The sequence below is a fragment of the Oncorhynchus keta genome, chromosome 28, assembly GCF_023373465.1.
Source record: "Oncorhynchus keta strain PuntledgeMale-10-30-2019 chromosome 28, Oket_V2, whole genome shotgun sequence".
In the NCBI taxonomy this organism is placed as follows: Eukaryota; Metazoa; Chordata; class Actinopteri; order Salmoniformes; family Salmonidae; genus Oncorhynchus; species Oncorhynchus keta.
In genome coordinates this window covers 18,858,265-18,879,199 of record NC_068448.1, presented here as the reverse complement: position 1 = coordinate 18,879,199, position 20,935 = coordinate 18,858,265, and the positions used below count along the sequence as shown (strand labels likewise).

The following is a 20,935-nucleotide window of genomic DNA, read 5'->3' as shown; positions in this document are numbered from 1 at the left end:
GGGGAGTCATTAAGTGGAGACCTTGTTTTAAAGGCCCAGAGACACATGCTCAAACACAGGGGAGTCATTAAGTGGAGACCTTGTTTTAAAGGCCCAGAGACACATGCTCAAACACAGGGGAGTCATTAAGTGTAGTCCTTGTTTTAAAGGCCCAGAGACACATGCTCAAACACAGGGAAGTCATTAAGTGGAGACCTTGTTTTAAAGGCCCAGAGACACATGCTCAAACACAGGGGAGTCATTAAGTGGAGACCTTGTTTTAAAGGCCCAGAGACACATGCTCAAACACAGGGGAGTCATTAAGTGGAGACCTTGTTTTAAAGGCCCAGAGACACATGCTCAAACACAGGGGAGTCATTAAGTGTAGTCCTTGTTTTAAAGGCCCAGAGACACATGCTCAAACACAGGGAAGTCATTAAGTGGAGACCTTGTTTTAAAGGCCCAGAGACACATGCTCAAACACAGGGGAGTCATTAAGTGGAGACCTTGTTTTAAAGGCCCAGAGACACATGCTCAAACACAGGGGAGTCATTAAGTGGAGACCTTGTTTTAAAGGCCCAGAGACACACACTCAAACACAGGGGAGTCAATAAGTGGAGTCCTTGTTTTAAAGGCCCAGAGACACACACTCAAACACAGGGGAGTCAATAAGGGGAGTCCTTGTTTTAAAGGCCCATAGACACATGCTCAAACACAGGGGAGTCATTAAGTGGAGACCTTGTTTTAAAGGCCCAGAGACACATGCTCAAACACAGGGGAGTCATTAAGTGGAGACCTTGTTTTAAAGGCCCAGAGACACATGCTCAAACACAGGGGAGTCATTAAGTGGAGACCTTGTTTTAAAGGCCCAGAGACACATGCTCAAGCACAGGGGAGTCATTAAGTGGTCCTTGTTTTAAAGGCCCAGAGACACATGCTCAAACACAGGGGAGTCATTAAGTGGAGACCTTGTTTTAAAGGCCCAGAGACACATGCTCAAACACAGGGGAGTCATTAAGTGGAGTCCTTGTTTTAAAGGCCCAGAGACACATGCTCAAACACAGGGGAGTCATTAAGTGGAGTCCTTGTTTTAAAGGCCCAGAGACACATGCTCAAACACAGGGGAGTCATTAAGTGGAGTCCTTGTTTTAAAGGCCCAGAGACACATGCTCAAACACAGGGGAGTCATTCATAGTGGGTGGATGAAGCATAGAGTTGGCACCAAGTACTTAGAAGGAATTAGGTTACTATGGAAATATATATTAATTAAACATAATTACATGCATATTATATTCTGGAGATTAACTTCCAAGGCCTACATATTAGTATTGGAAAATGGAGTGAGAGATCTCCTATCTCATCTATCAAAGAGTGTGTGAAGTGTGAAGTTGATGGCCTTTATAGTGAAGGTTTGAAGGCTGCTTTGTAGACCTCAGAGATGTGGCATAGAATGCCCCCAGTTAGGAGAGAAGAAGAATCCATGATTAAACACACAGCGCCAAGAGGAAAGAAAAGGAATGAGGGACCGAGAGATGGAACTGTGAAAATGAAGGAGTGTGATTGACATGTCACTCTTCCTCTAATCACTCTCTTCATCAATCCAGACACAAGCGGAGGGTTCTGGGGAGGATGGTTCCAATGAATGCCAAGCACTGTGTCCTCATGGGAGAAGTAGCATGTCTTTTGGGAAAAGCAAACTGCTCTGCTGATTAATGGACACCTGTGAAGGGGGCATTTCTATCTGATGGCAGGGCCAAATAGGATTTCTTGGCTACTGAAGTGCTAGTGACCGTCAGTCTTGAGATCTAAAGGTGTCCTACTCACATGGAACAGCCGTTAACGAGCAGGCACATGTGGAGTAGACAGGAAACTCGGAGAAAAAAACAGGGGGGAAGCCCGGGGCGTTACTACTCACAGGGAATGGTGCGCAGGTACAGGTTATCCCTGATCACCTGCTGGAGCTTGTGGTCCAGCGAACCTTTCTGGAACTGCAGGCTGAGGTAGTGACGCAGGTCTGTATTCAGAACCTTGCCTGTGGAGAGGAGAAACATCTGGGTCAGCACAGTACAATGTCGGAGGGAACACACCCCACACACAGGACATTCACGAAACGTAATTTAGAAAATCCTCCAACATTCTTAAACAGTTGGGAACTCTAAACGCATAACCACCAGTGGGTAAATGAGAAAGATCCATCATCCCTTTCAAAATGATCTGACAGGTACCGGTGACTGTGATGGAAAGCATGCCCCCAGCGAGAGTGTGTGTAGGAGGACAGTTTAGACATTTCTGGGCTGTGTGACAGCATTGTTGTTTGGAGGGGGAGGGTGGGGGGCTATAGGCTCCATTGGTAGAGGAACTGTCATGTGAAACAAAGGTGAAATATTAATTGGCTTGAATCACCAAGTATCCAGATGCATACATGAATAACAGGAGAACATAACACAATGGCTGGCAGTGTTGCTGCCTTGGAGGAACAACAGAAGTGCAGGCAGATGGAGGACGTTTGGGGGATGTTCTTCATCCTGAAGGAGGAGGGGAATCCAGGCATCCCCTCCGAGGGGGGCATTCCCTGGTGTGTGAACAGGATCCTTCTCTGAGTATCAGCTCAGGCTCCAGCGGTTTGTTCTTTAGAAGTGTGTGTGAGAGAGAGAGATGCAAGGCGTCTTCCTCAGGGTGGGGAGGATGTGCTTTGACAGGACCCCAGTTATAGTGTTGTTAGCATCAATACCCATTGTTTCTCTGTTTCTCAATAACAGAATAAGTGATTTCTTGATTAGGTCTCGTCATAACAAAGTCTGCTGAGATGTTGTATGCCCCATATATACAGCAGTCTGTTGGTGGAAAGAATTGTATTTAATCATTTAAATTGAAAAACTCTTAAGTGTTGAGTCAAGTGTAGTTTTTTGTACCAGTTCACAAACCATGTGCCATGGAATTGGTACATCTAAAATCTCTTCCCATTTATTTTGCAACCTGTATGGTGCAGCTGTCAACATTTTTGTCCTCAATTGAAACTGGTATATTTTTCTATTTATTTTATTTTCTATTTCTATTCCTTTCAGCCCATTGGTATCTTTAATTTATGGTAGGGAAACAAGTTCCCTACCTTCTCCATTTTCCACTTGCCTACTCCATTTGTGTCGTAGTGCTGCAAATAGTTGGTTGTAAATTTGGATTGAGAAGATATTCCCATGCATTTTCGTTAACTGCATACAATGTAAGTCTGAAGTTTACATACACTTTAGCCAAATACATTTAAACTCAGACTTTCACAATTCCTGACATTTAATCCTAGTAAGAATTCCCTGTCTTAGGTCAGTTAGGATCACTACTTTATTTTAAGAATGTGAAATGTCAGAATAATAGTAGAGAGAATTATTTATTTCAGCTTTGATTTCTTTCATCACATTCCCAGTGGGTCAGAAGTTTACATACACTCAATCAGTATTTGGTAGCATTGCCTTTAAATTGTTTTAACATAGGGTCAAATGATTCTGGTAGCCTTCCACAAGCTACCCACAATAAGTTGGGTGAATATTGGCCCAATCCTCCTGACAGAGCTGTTGTAACTGAGTCAGGTTTGTAGGCCTCTTTGCTCGCACACGCTTTTTCAGTTCTGCCCACACATTTTCTATAGGATTGAGGTCAGGGCTTTGTGTTGGCCACTGTAATACCTTAACTTTGTTGCCCTTAAGCCATTTTGCCACAACTTTGGAAGTATGCTTGGAGTCATTGTCCATTTGGAAGACCCATTTGCGACTAAGCTTTAACTTCCTGACTGATGTCTTGAGATGTTGCCATCTATTTTGTGAAGTGCACCAGTCCCCCTTGCAGTAAAGCACCCCACAACATGATGCTGCCACCCCCGTTCTTCACGGTTAGGATGGTGTTCTTCGGCTTGCAAGCGTCCCCCTTTTTCCTCCAAACATAACGATTGTCATAATGGCCAAACAGTTCTATTTTTGTTTCATCAGACCCGAGGACATTTCTCCAAAAAGTATGATATTTGTCCCCATGTGCAGTTGCAAACTGTAGTCTGGCTTTTTTATGGTGGTTTTGGAGCAGTGGCTTCTTTCCTTGGTGAGCGGCCTTTCAGGTTACGTCAATATCGTTTTACTGTGGATATAGATGCTTTTGTACCGGTTTCCTCCAGCATCTTCACATGGTCCTTTGCTGTTGTTCTGGGATTGATGTGCACGTTTTTCACCAAAGTAAATGCATCTCTAGGAGACAGAACGCGTCTCCTTCCTGAGCGGTATGACCGGTGTGTGGTCCCATGGTGTTTATATTTGCGTACTATTGTTTGTACAGATGAACGTGCTGCCTTCAGGCATTTGGAAATTGCTCCCAAGGATGAACTAGACTTGTGGAAGACTACAATTTTTCTTCTGAGGTCTTGGCTGATTTCTTTTGATTTTCCCATGATGTCAAGCAAAGAGGCACTGAGTTTGAAGGTAGGCCTTGAAATACATCCACAGGTACACCTCCAATCGACTAGAAATTATGTCAATTAGCCTATCAGAAGCATCTAAAGCCATGACATTGTTTTCTGGAATTTTACAACTGTTTAAAGGTACAGTCAACTTAGTGTATGTGCACTTCTGACCCACTGGAATTGTGATATGGTGAATTATAAGTGAAATAATCTGTCTGTAAACAATTGTTGGAAAAATGACTTGTGTCATGCACAAAGTAGATGTCCTAACCAACTAGCCACAACTATAGTTTGTTAACAAGAAATTTGTGGAGTGGTTGAAAAACGAGTTTTAATGACTCCAACCTAAGTGCATGTAAACTCCTCCATTTCTATGCATAATATCATGAATAAATATCATACAATTTTTAAACATTTAGCAATCCAAATAAAATGTAATATCTTTTGCTCATATGATTTTAAAAATGAACCATCTGGAGTAGGCAATGCCATTAGTAAGTAAGTAAACGGTCATAGGACCAGTTAATCAATGTAATTATTCCATAAATAGACAAGTATTTACCTCTCCATGGTTGCAAAATCTTATCTATTTTTGCTAACTTTCTATTGAAATTAATTGTGGTAAGTTCATTTATATTTTTTTGTGAATGTGAATACCAAGTATGTCTACTTCACCATCCGCCCATTTTATTGGTAAACCACAAGGTAGAGTAAACACTGCATTTTTTAACGATGCAATATGTAATATGGTACACTTGTCATAATTAGGTTTTAATCCAGAGAGGCTAGAAAAGTGATCAAGATCTTCACAGACTGTGCAGGGATCCAGATTGTGAGTCATCAGCATACATTGACACATTGAATTTCTAACCCCTTGATGTTCTTGTCGGATCTCATTTTAATAATAGCTAGCATTTCAATGACCATAATAAATAGATATGGAGACAACGGACAGCCTTGTTTTACTCCTCTTAAAAGCTAAATACTTTCTGAGATGTAACCATTGTTTATTATTTTACATCTGGGGTTGCTGTACATAACTTTAACCCATTGTATAAGAGATTCACCAAAATTAAAGTACTCCAGGCATTTATATATAAATTCTAATCGTACTTTATCAAACACCTTTTCAAAATCAGCTATGAATACCAAACCTGGTATCTTCAATGTTCAATAATGTTCAATTGTTTCAAGTAATTGTTGTATATTATTTCCAATATATCGTCCATGTAAAAAACCTATCTGATCAGAATGAACAATACCTGGTATGACCTTTTTTTATTCTATATGCTATGCATTTCGCCAGGATTTTCGCATCACATCATTGAAGTGTTAGAGTTTTTAAATGGACTGGATCTTTATACTTACCACCTGGGTCCTGTTTCAGTAGTAATGAAATCAGAGCATCTTGTAAAGTACCTGAAAGTCTACCATTTGTATAAGAGTAATTAAAACATGCTAATAATGGATATTTGAGTACATCAAAAAAGGCCTGATAAACCTCTACTGGTATACCGTCAAGCCCTGGTGTTTTTCCAGACTGAAAATATTTTATTGCCTCAAAAAGTGCCTCTTCTGTAAGTTGGCCTTCACACCGGTCTTTCTGTAAATCTTTACAGTTAACATCATTCAGTGAAAATGGAGGAGGCTGAAAATAAAACATTAGCTTAAAATATTTTGCTTCCTCTTTCAAAATATAATTTGGTAAATCATGGATAACTCCATAATTTGTAATGAGTTTCTGTAAATTATTTTTGGTGGAATTTCTGTGTTTAAGATTCAAGAAAACATTTGTGCATTTCCCCCATTTTCTATCTAATTTGTTTTATTTTTGTAATACATTACACTTGATCATTCTTGAATAAGTACCTCCATTTGTTTTTGTTTTTCCTCTAATCTATTTTGTGCCTCTAAAGTAGTTTCCATTACCATCTACCTGCTGTTACTTACTCTATTTCCTTTATTAGTCTAATCTCTTTTGACCTAAACTGCTTTTGTTTAAATGATGAGTATTGCATTGAATGGCCTCTAAAAGTACATTTGAAAGTGTCCCATACAATAAGGGTTTCTGCTGTACATATGTTGTACAAAAAAAGTCAGTTATGAATTATTTTGTTTAAGTTAAGAACAAATTGTCATCCAATAGGCTTTGATTAATTTTCCAATATCCCAGTCCACGTGGACATTTTGTAAGAGTTATATGGAGGCCAATTAGATGGTGGTCTGATCACATTCAGTCTCCTATTAATATATTTTTTTAAACTTTTGATGCCAGCAAGAACGAGACTAGGAAGTAATCAAGACGGCTGCTTTAAGCCTCCTCCATGTATATCTCCCTAGGTCAGGGTTTTTCACCCTCCATATATCAACTAGTTATAATGTATCCATAATCTTTGTGATCTCCTTAAGTGCTTGAGGGTGATAGTTTGTAGAATGACTTCCTTAACGATCCATTGAGGTACTTAAAACCGTATTATAATCTCCCACCATAATAATATTTTAAAAAAAGTGTGGATCATCATTATTTGCCCTATATAGATTAATTAGACTAATATTTTTTATATTGAGATGTATTTTTTAAATGTAATTATGTAAATGCAATTATTTTAGGATCATATAGGCCTATTCCAATAGAAAACCTAGGCAGGCTTTTGATGATATAATCATTTATCCTAGCCCTATAATACATATATTTATATTTATTAAGTTTTATTTTAAAAGCAAATCATTCTGATTCACATCGGCGAACATGGGTCACACTATATAACAGCTTTTAAGTCATAATACACCCAACCTCTACAATTAGGACAAATCATATTAAACAAACAAAAAACTACCTTGGTATTTCAAATGTACAATCTTCAAATACATAAAAATCATGAAGAATAAAAAGGTCAGCCTTACCCATCCTCACATTCTCTTAAATCAAAACCTGATATTACGTCCATATTGTCCCAAATTACATATTGGCAAAATAGAAAAAGGATAAGATCATTATACCCATTCTGTATTAACATAAATCCAACCTTATTTTAAGTCCACGGTTCCATAATGCATGACTAAAAACAAAACAAAGTCGTTCATGCAACAACAACAAAAATGTTTTTGTAAAAAAACAATGAATCCATATTTGTACTGTGTAATGTGGTGCAAATATGTATCCAGGACTACCTCAACAGGAGTTAGCTACACTCACAGCCACTTTGTCATCTTCCAGTCCTTGAACATTTGATTATTTACATATAATTTAATCACCACTAGATAAACCTCTGCTTTTCTGCACGGAGCCTTTTGGAAGTGGGGTACAGGGCACATCGTCTCTCCACTATTTCATGAGGAAATTGTTCATTAATAGAGAATGGGGTGTTCTTCAATTCCCTACCCTGTTGTAACAAGGCATTGTTCCTTTTGTAGTGGGTTAGCATAGCTACAATCAGATGAGGCCTTCCCTCTGCTCTGCCACCAAAACGGTGAGCTCTTTGAAAATCAATTGTTTCCACCTGTTCGTCCGTCATCTTGAGATTAAGTTTCATGAATAAATACCATTTAAATGCAGTTGTTTTTTTGCATTGGATATATTTACCATATCATACGGAGGGAGAAACATAAACCTTTTACCTTATAAGTAGACATAATTGCAAATGATTAAATCCTTCAAATATAAATATAAAAACGATTTAGTTCCGAATTGAACTTTAATTAAATGAGTTGACTCACACATGGGATGAAATCACTGAACAACAAAATAAAGGGAATATTGAATGATCCCCAACGATCCATCGCATCTCCCAAAACCAGTAGTCTAAAAACTAAACTTTGGTTGTCTTCCTCTCAGGCTACTGTGTCTTCTCCCTGGACCTCCTCAATGTCCACCTCTTGAACATGAGACTCTGAGCCCTCATCTTTACTGTCACTTTCCAACCTTGTTGAGGATGGCTCGTTGTCAGGCTCAAAAATACTAAAATTTTCCCGGATCGCCATCAATTTTTCATCCTTTGTAATGGTCAGCCTGTAGTGTGGTTTGGTGTGTGTGGTCTCAAACAAGGACCAGTTGCACTCTGAGGCAGCTGACGTTGGTGGGAGTTGGAGGATGATGGAGCCAACAGGGGAAAGAGTCTCAGATCCACAAAGTCCCTTCCACCAGGTGGCTGATGAGATATGTTGGCACGACTGCCATTTTGCATCTCCATCCCAAAGCCCTTGGAAGTGTACTTCGCCAGACTACCAAGAACCTTGCCCTCATCCAGGCCAAAGTGGCGAGACACGGTAGTGATGCCACCATAGGCCTTGTTGATCTCTGTATCAGACAGGATGCTCTTGCCACCATACTTGGGTTCCAACATGTACGCTGTGACGTGTGTGGGCTTCAGGCAGAAGTCTTCACGCTTTTGGATGGATTTCAGAATTGCAGTTTCCTCTCCTTGGAGCATCAGTGAAGTGGGCAGGGCAGTACAGATTTCTTCTCTTACATCTACAAGCAGAGTCTGAACATCAGGCAGGATGGCATTGTCTCCCTCAATCCGTGTAATGGTTACAGCTATAGGTTTCAGGAGTTTCAGGCTGCTTACCACTCTCTCCCAAAATGCATCATCCAGGAGGATCCTCTTGATAGGGCTATCCATATCAGCAGACTGTGATATGACCATTTCTTGGAGAGACTCCTTCCCCTCCAGGAGACTGTCAAACATGATACCACCACCACCCCAATGGGTGTTGCTGGGAAGCTTCAATGTGGTGCTCTTATTCTTCTCACTTTGCTTGGTGAGGTAGATTGCTGCTATAACTTGATGACCCTTCAGATACCTAACCATTTCCTTGGCTCTCTTTTAGAGTGTATCCATTGTTTTCAGTGCCATGATGTCCTTGAGGAGCAGATTCAGTGCATGAGCAGCACAGCCAATGGGTGTGATGTGAGGGTAGGACTCCTCCACTTTAGAACAAGCAGCCTTCATGTTCGCAGCATTGTCTGTCAACAGTACAAATACCTTCTGTGGTCCAAGGTCATTGATGACTGCCTTCAGCTCATCTGCAATGTAGAGACCGGTGTGTCTGTTGTCCCTTGTGTCTGTGCTCTTTTAGAATACTTGTTGAGGGGTGGAGATGATGTAGTTAACTATTCCTTGCCCACGAACATTCGACCACCCATCAGACATGATTGCAATACTGTCTGCTTTCTCTATGATTTGCTTGACCTTCACTTGAAATCTGTTGAACTCTGCATCTAGCAAATGAGTGGATAAAGCATGTCTGGTTGGAGGGGTGTATGCTGGGCGAAGAACATTCAGTAATCTCTCCCAATACACCTTGCCTGTGAGCATCAGAGGTGATTCAGTTGCATACACAGCTCAAGAAGAGCGTTCCTCCATTGAGTCAAAAAACCTGATTCCAGGAGGACCATGAGCTGTCGCTATCGATAAGGTGTCTGATTAATCATTTTCACCTCAAATAGAAGAAGAGGGACTTTTGTCAGAGGTTGCTTGTTATGTGTGCTGAGTGAACATTATGCACTTGGCCAGATTATTCTGCATCTTTGTTGCATTCTTCACATATGATTTGGCACACTATTTGCAAATGTACACAGCTTTTCCTTCTACATTAGCTGCAGTGAAATGTCTCCACACATCAGATAGTGCCCATGGCATTTTCCTGTAAAGATTAGAAAAACAAATTGTAAAAAAAACCCAAATACAATTCCCTGTACAGATAAATAGTTAAGCAGTTAGATTAAACAAGTCCTTTGTAAAATACATGTTTTAGAATGGGCAGGTGGCCTATAGGTTAGAGCATTCGGCCAGTAACTGAAGGTTGCTGGATCAAATCCCTAAGCTGACAAGGTAAAAATCTGTCATTCTTCCCCTGAACAAGGCAGTTAACCCACTGTTCCCTGGTAGGTCATCATTGTAAATAAGAATTTGTTCTTAACTGACTTGCCTAGTTAAACAAAAAAAATACAAAATTGAAACCACTCCTCAGTTAGCAGGCTCAGCTAAAACCCACATTGTAGCAAAAACTAACTAGCAGAAATTGTTAACAAGTTAACACTTTGCCGTAGGCTACTATTTAACAAAAAATCATATAAAATATATTCACCCCACCCAGTATTGTAATCAAAACTTACCTGAAAGCATGTATTCCTTGGCTCAGACAGTGTAGTAGAATCATTAGCATCTCATTAGTGTTCAAGATCTTGATAATCAGCTGTACATGTGATGGACTATCCCCAATCCATTGAATTGGGGATAGTTTAACCAAAATATGCCACAAGACCTATAATTGCCTTGTGTGTCCCACAACAAAAAGCTTTTTTGATGAATTTAAGCAACATTTCCCAATTTCCCAGGCTTACCTTCCCATGGAAAATTTCCAGAAATTTACCGTAAAGTTTCCTACCCTTTGCAACCCTAGTATTGAGTATGAATGTTCTTTTCTTAGTATGAATGGTATTTTACTCAAGTTGAACCAGTCCAGTTATGGCTGCGGTAGGAAGGTCTATGGCCAAAATAAACTGGCCTCTTTACACATTGTGTAAGTCGATGGACATTTTAGTGAGGAATGTAGGTCAGGGAAAGAAAAGCATTGAACTGGTAAACCTCAGGCCTGTGGTCCCATGTTCCCAGAAAACTATTCTATGCATTATGAGTTATGGAACCACATTACACACACACAAACACAGCTGAGAGACTATACCCCCATTCTCAAAGTCAGATCTCCTCTGTTCCAATGTTAGGTGACCAGGGAGGTCTTTACTACAACCCCCCAGGAATGTGCCCTGGCTCCATTTACACACACACACACACACACACACACACACACACACACACACACACACACACACACACACACACACACACACACACACACACACACACACACACACACACACACACACACACACACACAGGAGGGTTAAGTATGGACAATGGAGGGTCCTACTTGTTGTAATTAAACTAGGACTGAGTAATCTCACTCTCTCTGACAGGGCAGTCTCTGCCTGACTGTAAGGTGGCATTAGCTTGCACTGTCATATCTCTGGAGATACACACACACACACACACACACACACACACACACACACACACACACACACACACACACACACAGCCACACATCCCGCTACGCTATGAGGCAGCTAGCATATCGCTGGACAGCCAGGCTCCTATGGAACACAATGGGCTCCTTTGTGTCTCGTCACCTGGGCATTAGAGTGGTGGGGGGTGGGACGGCAAAACTGGGGGAGAGTCAAAGCGAGAGAGAGAGAATGATGAGGCAATCACACATGGGATTGCTGTCTCCATCCCTCCCTCCACTGTCTCCCTCCATCCCTCCACTGTCTCCCTCTCTCCCTCCACTGTCTCCCTCCATCCCTCCACTGTCTCCCTCCATCCCTCCACTGTCTCCCTCCATCCCTCCACTGTCTCCCTCCATCCCTCCACTGTCTCCCTGCATCCCTCCACTGTCTCCCTCCATCCCTCCACTGTCTCCCTCCATCCCTCCACTGTCTCCCTCTCTCCCTCCACTGTCTCCCTCCATCCCTCCACTGTCTCCCTCCGTCCCTCCACTGTCTCCCTCCATCCCTCCACTGTCTCCCTCCATCCCTCCACTGTCTCCCTCCATCCCTCCACTGTCTCGTCTACTCAGATCCATCAGACAGCAGATAAAGACTGAGTCCTTAAAACGCTGGCATTAGCCCTGAGGCTTCAATTTAGTCAAATGTCTGCATTTACAGCGATAGGAGAGGTGAAATTAGAAATGGGCGAAGCAGTTTGATAAATCTCAGGGGACTGATTATAGGGGATTGATTGATGGTATGGGTGGACACGGACACCCCCCCCATCTGTTCTAAACACACACCTGTACTAAAAAACCATCAAATTAGAGCACTGATTTCCAAAACACAGTAAATCCTCTCTAAATGAGCATGGAATGCAGAGGTGTTACAGGGAGAGGCTGCCACCACAGGTTCTTTAATGAGGCCCTTCCATGTTAGTGGCCAAGCCCTGGTGCTATCTAATTAGCACATCATTAAGACCGCTTGGATTCCCAGGGTCACTGAATAGATGTCCACTGTCTCCTCCCTGTGTAACTGACTGACTGACTGCATAAGCAACCCTATATCTCCCTGTACCCTTCCCCAAAACATCCCTGCAAAAATGTCTACTAACGTCCCTCGACCAATGATGTCACACACACACACTGTAGACCTTTGTCTAGTGAGAGCTGTATAGTCAATGTAGGAAGAGAGCGGTAATTAGACTGGCTTGGCAGTCTAACTGTGTGAAGTCAATTAGCTGGTATGGAGAAGCACATGAGCAATGGAGCTAAATTACAGAACGGAGGTGGTCGTACACTGTACTAAAATGGAAAATAAATCCCCCAATCACCCTCCTCCCTCTTCCCATTAGCTTAGCTGGGCTTCTTTGAAGTTCCAATTAAAGGCTTGCCCTCTCAAAGCAGGGTTCAGTTTGCACAGGGCAGAGAAGAGGTAGCTGTACATTCATCTCATGGAGCAGAGCTGGCTCATGCCAATGACCAAGGTCCCGTGGGAAACACAGATCTAGCATTAACGAGGGAGGGATATTCTTATCAGATGAGTTTACTCTACAAAACTGGACCAGATCCCTCTAGCTCAGAACACTGTCACAGACTTCAGAGCATATAGGCTGCAGTGTGATGGTGCCAGATGGGAAAAATACTGGCATGGACTTGGGGTCATGAGATTGATACAGTATAGTTAGTCTGGCTTCAATGCGGTGTAGAACCTTGGTCTTCTTTTAGCTTGACTGAACTCTTTAGCTCAGAGTGAAAAGGACCTCTACTTACAGCACAGGATCTCAGCTTGTCATAGATTCCAAAGGGGAACTGTCCCCAGAGTAATTATGCAAATGATCTTCTTACTGCTATGAGAGACAGATTCTCTCACATACTAAATAATCAGTGAGGGAGGCGTCTATTTAGGTGGTGCTGTAGTTAGAACACATTACGTTAATGTTTAATCCTAGTATTGTAAGCTTTTAATAGCAGAAGTGATAATCATCATCACCCTTAGCAATGGAAACATTTGGCATCTCCTTAGTGCTTAGCAGTTAGCATCCACTAATAAATACACTGATGGATGCTTATCAGTTAGCATCCACTAATACACTGATGGATACTTATCAGTTAGCATCCACTAATACACTGATAGATACTTATCAGTTAGCATCCACTAATACACTGATAGATACTTATCAGTTAGCATCCACTAATACACTGATGGATACTTATCAGTTAGCATCCACTAATACACTGATGGATGCTTATCAGTTAGCATCCACTAATACACTGATGGATACTTATCAGTTAGCATCCACTAATACACTGATGGATGCTTAGCTGTTAGCATCCACTAATACACTGATAGATACTTAGCAGTTAGCATCCACTAATACACTGATGGATGCTTAGCAGTTAGCATCCACTAATACACTGATGGATACTTAGCAGTTAGCATCCACTAATAAATACACTGATGGATGCTTATCAGTTAGCATCCACTAATACACTGATGGATACTTATCAGTTAGCATCCACTAATACACTGATGGATACTTAGCTGTTAGCATCCACTAATAAATACACTGATGGATGCTTATCAGTTAGCATCCACTAATACACTGATGGATACTTATCAGTTAGCATCCACTAATACACTGATAGATACTTATCAGTTAGCATCCACTAATACACTGATAGATACTTATCAGTTAGCATCCACTAATACACTGATGGATACTTATCAGTTAGCATCCACTAATACACTGATGGATGCTTATCAGTTAGCATCCACTAATACACTGATGGATACTTATCAGTTAGCATCCACTAATACACTGATGGATGCTTAGCTGTTAGCATCCACTAATACACTGATAGATACTTAGCAGTTAGCATCCACTAATACACTGATGGATGCTTATCAGTTAGCATCCACTAATACACTGATGGATACTTAGCAGTTAGCATCCACTAATACACTGATAGATACTTAGCTGTTAGCATCCACTAATACACTGATGGATGCTTAGCTGTTAGCATCCACTAATACACTGTGCTTTTACACCTGCATTGTTTGCTGTTTGGGGTTTTAGGCTGGGTTTCTGTACAGCACTTTGAGATATCAGCTGATGTACGAAGGGCTATATAAATAAATTTGATTTGATTTGATTTGATTTATCAGTTAGCATCCACTAATACACTGATGGATACTTAGCAGTTAGCATCCACTAATACACTGATGGATACTTAGCAGTTAGAATCCACTAATACACTGATGGATACTTAGCTGTTAGCATCCACTAATACACTGATGGATGCTTATCAGTTAGCATCCACTAATACACTGATGGATACTTAGCAGTTAGCATCCACTAATACACTGATGGATGCTTAGCTGTTAGCATCCACTAATACACTAATGGATGCTTAGCAGTTAGCATCCACTAATACACTGATGGATGCTTAGCTGTTAGCATCCACTAATACACTGATGGATGCTTAGCAGTTAGCATCCACTAATACACTGATGGATACTTAGCAGTTAGCATCCACTAATACACTGATGGATGCTTAGCAGTTAGCATCCACTAATACACTGATGGATGCTTAGCTGTTAGCATCCACTAATACACTGATGGATACTTAGCAGTTAGCATCCACTAATACACTGATGGATGCTTAGCTGTTAGCATCTACTAATACACTGATGGATACTTAGCTGTTAGCATCCACTAATACACTGATGGATGCTTAGCTGTTAGCATCCACTAATACACTGATGGATACTTAGCAGTTAGCATCCACTAATACACTGATGGATGCTTAGCAGTTAGCATCCACTAATACACTGATGGATGCTTAGCTGTTAGCATCCACTAATACACTGATGGATACTTAGCAGTTAGCATCCACTAATACACTGATGGATGCTTAGCTGTTAGCATCTACTAATACACTGATGGATACTTAGCTGTTAGCATCCACTAATACACTGATGGATGCTTAGCTGTTAGCATCCACTAATACACTGGTAGATACTTAGCAGTTAGCATCCACTAATACACTGATGGATGCTTAGCTGTTAGCATCCACTAATACACTGATGGATGCTTAGCTGTTAGCATCCACTAATACACTGGTAGATACTTAGCTGTTAGCATCCACTAATACACTGATGGATGCTTAGCTGTTAGCATCCACTAATACACTGGTAGATACTTAGCAGTTAGCATCCACTAATACACTGATGGATGCTTAGCTGTTAGCATCCACTAATACACTGATGGATGCTTCGCTGTTAGCATCCACTAATACACTGGTAGATACTGAGCAGTTAGCATCCACTAATACACTGATGGATGCTTAGCTGTTAGCATCCACTAATACACTGATGGATACTTAGCAGTTAGCATCCACTAATACACTGATGGATGCTTAGCTGTTAGCATCTACTAATACACTGATAGATGCTTAGCTGTTAGCATCCACTAATACACTGGTAGATACTTAGCAGTTAGCATCCACTAATACACTGATGGATGCTTAGCTGTTAGCATCCACTAATACACTGATGGATGCTTAGCTGTTAGCATCCACTAATACACTGGTAGATACTTAGCTGTTAGCATCCACTAATACACTGATGGATGCTTAGCTGTTAGCATCCACTAATACACTGGTAGATACTTAGCAGTTAGCATCCACTAATACACTGATGGATGCTTAGCTGTTAGCATCCACTAATACACAGCTGTTAGCATCCACTAATACACTGGTAGATACTGAGCAGTTAGCATCCACTAATACACTGATGGATGCTTAGCTGTTAGCATCCACTAATACACTGATGGATGCTTAGCTGTTAGCATCCACTAATACACTGATAGATACTTAGCAGTTAGCATCCACTAATACACTGATGGATGCTTAGCTGTTAGCATCCACTAATACACTGATAGATACTTAGCAGTTAGCATCCACTAATACACTGATGGATGCTTAGCTGTTAGCATCCACTAATACACTGGTAGATACTTAGCAGTTAGCATCCACTAATACACTGATGGATGCTTAGCTGTTAGCATCCACTAATACACTGATGGATGCTTAGCTGTTAGCATCCACTAATACACTGGTAGATACTTAGCTGTTAGCATCCACTAATACACTGATAGATACTTAGCAGTTAGCATCCACTAATACACTGATGGATGCTTAGCTGTTAGCATCCACTAATACACTGATAGATACTTAGCAGTTAGCATCCACTAATACACTGATGGATGCTTAGCTGTTAGCATTCATTAATACACTGATGGATGCTTAGCTGTTAGCATCCACTAATACACTGATGGATACTTAGCAGTTAGCATCCACTAATACACTGATGGATGCTTAGCTGTTAGCATTCATTAATACACTGATGGATGCTTAGCAGTTAGCATTCATTAATACACTGATAGATACTTAGCTGTTAGCATCCACTAATACACTGATAGATACTTAGCAGTTAGCATCCACTAATACACTGATGGATGCTTAGCTGTTAGCATCCACTAATACACTGATAGATTATTAGCAGTTAGCATCCACTAATACACTGATGGATGCTTAGCTGTTAGCATTCATTAATACACTGATGGATGCTTAGCTGTTAGCATCCACTAATACACTGATGGATACTTAGCAGTTAGCATCCACTAATACACTGATGGATACTTAGCAGTTAGCATCCACTAATACACTGATGGATGCTTAGCTGTTAGCATTCATTAATACACTGATGGATGCTTAGCAGTTAGCATTCATTAATACACTGATAGATACTTAGCAGTTAGCATCCACTAATACACTGATGGATGCTTAGCTGTTAGCATTCATTAATACACTGACGGCTATGGATGACTAGCATCATAGCCTGTTACTTTCAGCATCCACTAATACAGTGTTTCCCAACTGATTCAAGTGTCAAGTTTTATTTGTCACAAGTACAGTGAAATACTTAACTTGCAAGTCCTACCCAACAGTAGAGTGTTCAATATCAAAAGTATAAATAATCCAAAAGTAAATGCTAAAAACTTGTCAACTAATCAATGAGTTGAATCATCTGAGTTTTTCCGGTGTTACTAGCTACCTTGTTATTACTGGCTACCCTCCCTGTGTAATACTGAACAGACATCATGAAGCTACGTTACAATTGGTTTAATACTGTTTTTATCTAGGCTGTCTATGGTGGACACCGAGCTCCTCTCCCCTCTCGTTAGTTATTAGTTGGTTGCTGTGTAGACGATAACATTGGGAGCAGCAAGGCGACTCAATGTGTGTGGGTGTCTTCTTCGTGATGTGATATTTGCCCAGAGACAGAGCTCGTTTGGGGATCTGAGCATTGTTTTTAGTTTTTTAGAGCTCCTGTCCTCTAATCCACCTGGCTTCACTGGTGTAGCTTTTTAAATGAAACAACGACTGGTGGACAAGGACAAACAAACAAGATGTTGTTTGTGAGGAGGGTTGAGGTGGATTTCATGACTAGGCTGTTGTCGGGTTCAATTCCCAGACATGTCTTTGAGTGAGATGCCGAGACCCTGAACAAAAGGTTGAAAAATAAGAAAAGGTACTGGGTGGGCCTGGATGGAGTGGAGTGTCCCTGTGTCCCTTTGAGAGGACAGGGTGAACTGAACGCTGAGAGGTGAACAAACAGTCACTGCCCACGCCAGGTCATACTGGCACAGATCAGCATTGGCCATAAGGAGCAGAGCAGAGGACTCATTCCCTCTCTACCTTTCTCACTCCCTCTCTACCTTTCTCACTCCCTCTCTACCTGTCTCACTCCCTCTCTACCTGTCTCACTCCCTCTCTACCTTTCTCACTCCCTCTCTACCTGTCTCACTCCCTCTCTACCTTTCTCACTCCCTCTCTACCTTACCTTTCTCACTCCCTCTCTACCTTACCTTTTTCACTCCCTCTCTACCTTTCTCACTCCCTCTCTACCTTACCTTTCTCACTCCCCCTCTCTACCTTACCTTTCTCACTCCCTCTCTACCTTACCTTTCTCACTCCCTCTCTACCTTACCTTTCTCACTCCCTCTCTACCGTTCTCACTCCCTCTCTACCGTTCTCACTCCCTCTCTACCTTTCTCACTCCCTCTCTACCTTTCTCACTCCCTCTCTACCTTTCTCACTCCCTCTCTACCTTTCTCACTCCCCTCTCTACCTTACCTTTCTCACTCCCCTCTCTTACCTTTCTCACTCCCTCTCTACCTTTCACCTTTCTCACTCCCTCCTACCTTCTCTACCTTACCTTTCTCACTCCTCTCTCACTCCCTCTACCTTTTTCCCTCTACCTTTCCCTCTCTACCTTTCTCACTCCCTCTCTACCTTACCTTTCTCTCCCTCTCTACCTTTTCTCACTCCCTCTCTACCGTTCTCAATCCCTCTCTACCGTTCTCACTCCCTCTCTACCTTTTCTCAATCCCTCTCTACCTTTCTCACTCCCTCTCTACCTTTTCTCACTCCCTCTCTATCTTACCTTTCTCACTACCCCTCTCTACCTTACCTTTCTCACTCCCTCTCTACCTTACCTTTCTCACTCCCTCTCTACCGTTCTCACTCCCCTCTACCTTACCTTTCTCACTCCCTCTACCTTACCTTTCTCACTCCCCTCTACCTTACCTTTCTCACTCCCTCTCTACCTTACCTTTCTCACTCTCTCTCCCTCCCTACCTTACCTTTCTCACTCCCTCTCTCTTACCTTTCTCACTCCCTCTCTACCTTTCTCACTCCCTCTCTACCTTTCTCACTCCCTCTCTACCTTTCTCACTCCCTCTCTACCTTACCTTTCTCACTCCCTCTCTACCTTTCCTTTCTCACTCCCTCTCTACCTTACCTTTCTCACTCCCTCTCTACCTTTCTCACTCCCTCTCTACCTTACCTTTCTCACTCCCTCTCTACGTTTCTCACTCCCTCTCTACCGTTCTCACTCCCTCTCTACCGTTCTCACTCCCTCTCTACCTTTCTCAATCCTCTACCTTTCTCAATCCCTCTCTACCTTTCTCACTCCCTCTCTACCTTACCTTTCTCACTCCCCCTACCTTTCTACCTCTACCTTACCTTTCTCACTCCCTCTCTACCTTACCTTTACCTCCCTCTCTCTCACTCCCTTTCTCACTCCCTCTCTACCGTTTCTCACTCCCTCCTACCGTTCTCACTCCCTCTCTACCTTTCTCAATCCCTCTCTACCTTTCTCACTCCCTCTCTACCCTTTCTACCTCTCTACCTTACCTTTCTCCCTCTACCTTACCTTTCTCACTTCTCTACCTTACCTTTCTCTACTCTACCTTACCTTTCTCACTCCCCCCTCTACCTTACCTTTCTCACTCCCTCTCTACCTTACCTTTCTCACTCCCTCTCTACCTTACCTTCACTCCCTCTCTACCTTACCTTTCTCACTCCCTCTCTACCTTACCTTTCTCACTCCCTCTCTACCTTACCTTTCTCACTCCCTCTCTACCGTTCTCACTCCCTCTCTACCTTTTCACTCCCTCTCTACCTTTCTCACTCCCTCTCTACCTTACCTTTCTCACTCCCTCTCTACCTTACCTTTCTCACTCCCTCTCTACCTTACCTTTCTCACTCCCTCTCTACCTTTCTCACTCCCTCTCTACCTTACCTTTCTCACTCCCTCTCTACCTTACCTTTCTCACTCCCTCTCTACCGTTCTCACTCCCTCTCTACCGTTCTCACTCCCTCTCTACCTTTCTCAATCCTTCTCTACCTTTCTCACTCCCTCTCTACCTTTCTCACTCCCTCTCTACCTTACCTTTCTCACTCCCTCTCTACCTTACCTTTCTCACTCCCTCTCTACCGTTCTCACTCCCTCTCTACCGTTCTCACTCCCTCTCTACCTTTCTCAATCCCTCTCTACCTTTCTCACTCCCTCTCTACCGTTCTCACTCCCTCTCTACCGTTCTCACTCCCTCTCTACCTTACCTTTCTCACTCCCTCTCTACCGTTCTCACTCCTTCTCTACCGTTCTCACTATTCTTCTCATCTCAGCATCCCCAGCCTCAGACTGGTTTTTCATGCCAGAATGTATGCCTCTTTCTGTTAAGAGTGTAGTGGAGGGTTGAGATGAAACAGCTACACAGAAACAAGTACGCACAGTAGGAGGGGAAAGTGTGTGTGTGACTCAGAGCTCCATCTCAGCATGTTGCCTCTACTGTTTGTCTGGCTGGTCTTTTTGTGTGTGTATATAACACGTCACGGTCTGATCTGGAGAATGAGGCCCCACTCTGAACACTGGTTCATCAAAGGCCTGGGCTATCAGGGGCTTGAAGACCCATATGCAACCGTTTACACATTGTGTCTCGTGTGGCTGACGACTAGGCTTGGCCAGTATACCGTATATGCCCTATACCGGGGTATTTGGGAAAAGCCACGGGATGGTTTTTCAATACTGTTTTTTTATACATTTGAATATTTGTAGCT

At 42.1% G+C, this 20,935-nt stretch overlaps 1 pseudogene; it reads right to left on the bottom strand.

Annotated features, from left to right (window-relative positions):
- The window catches only part of LOC118380495 (membrane-associated guanylate kinase, WW and PDZ domain-containing protein 3-like), a 311,983-nt pseudogene that overhangs the window by 155,113 nt on the left and 135,935 nt on the right, over positions 1 to 20,935 (bottom strand).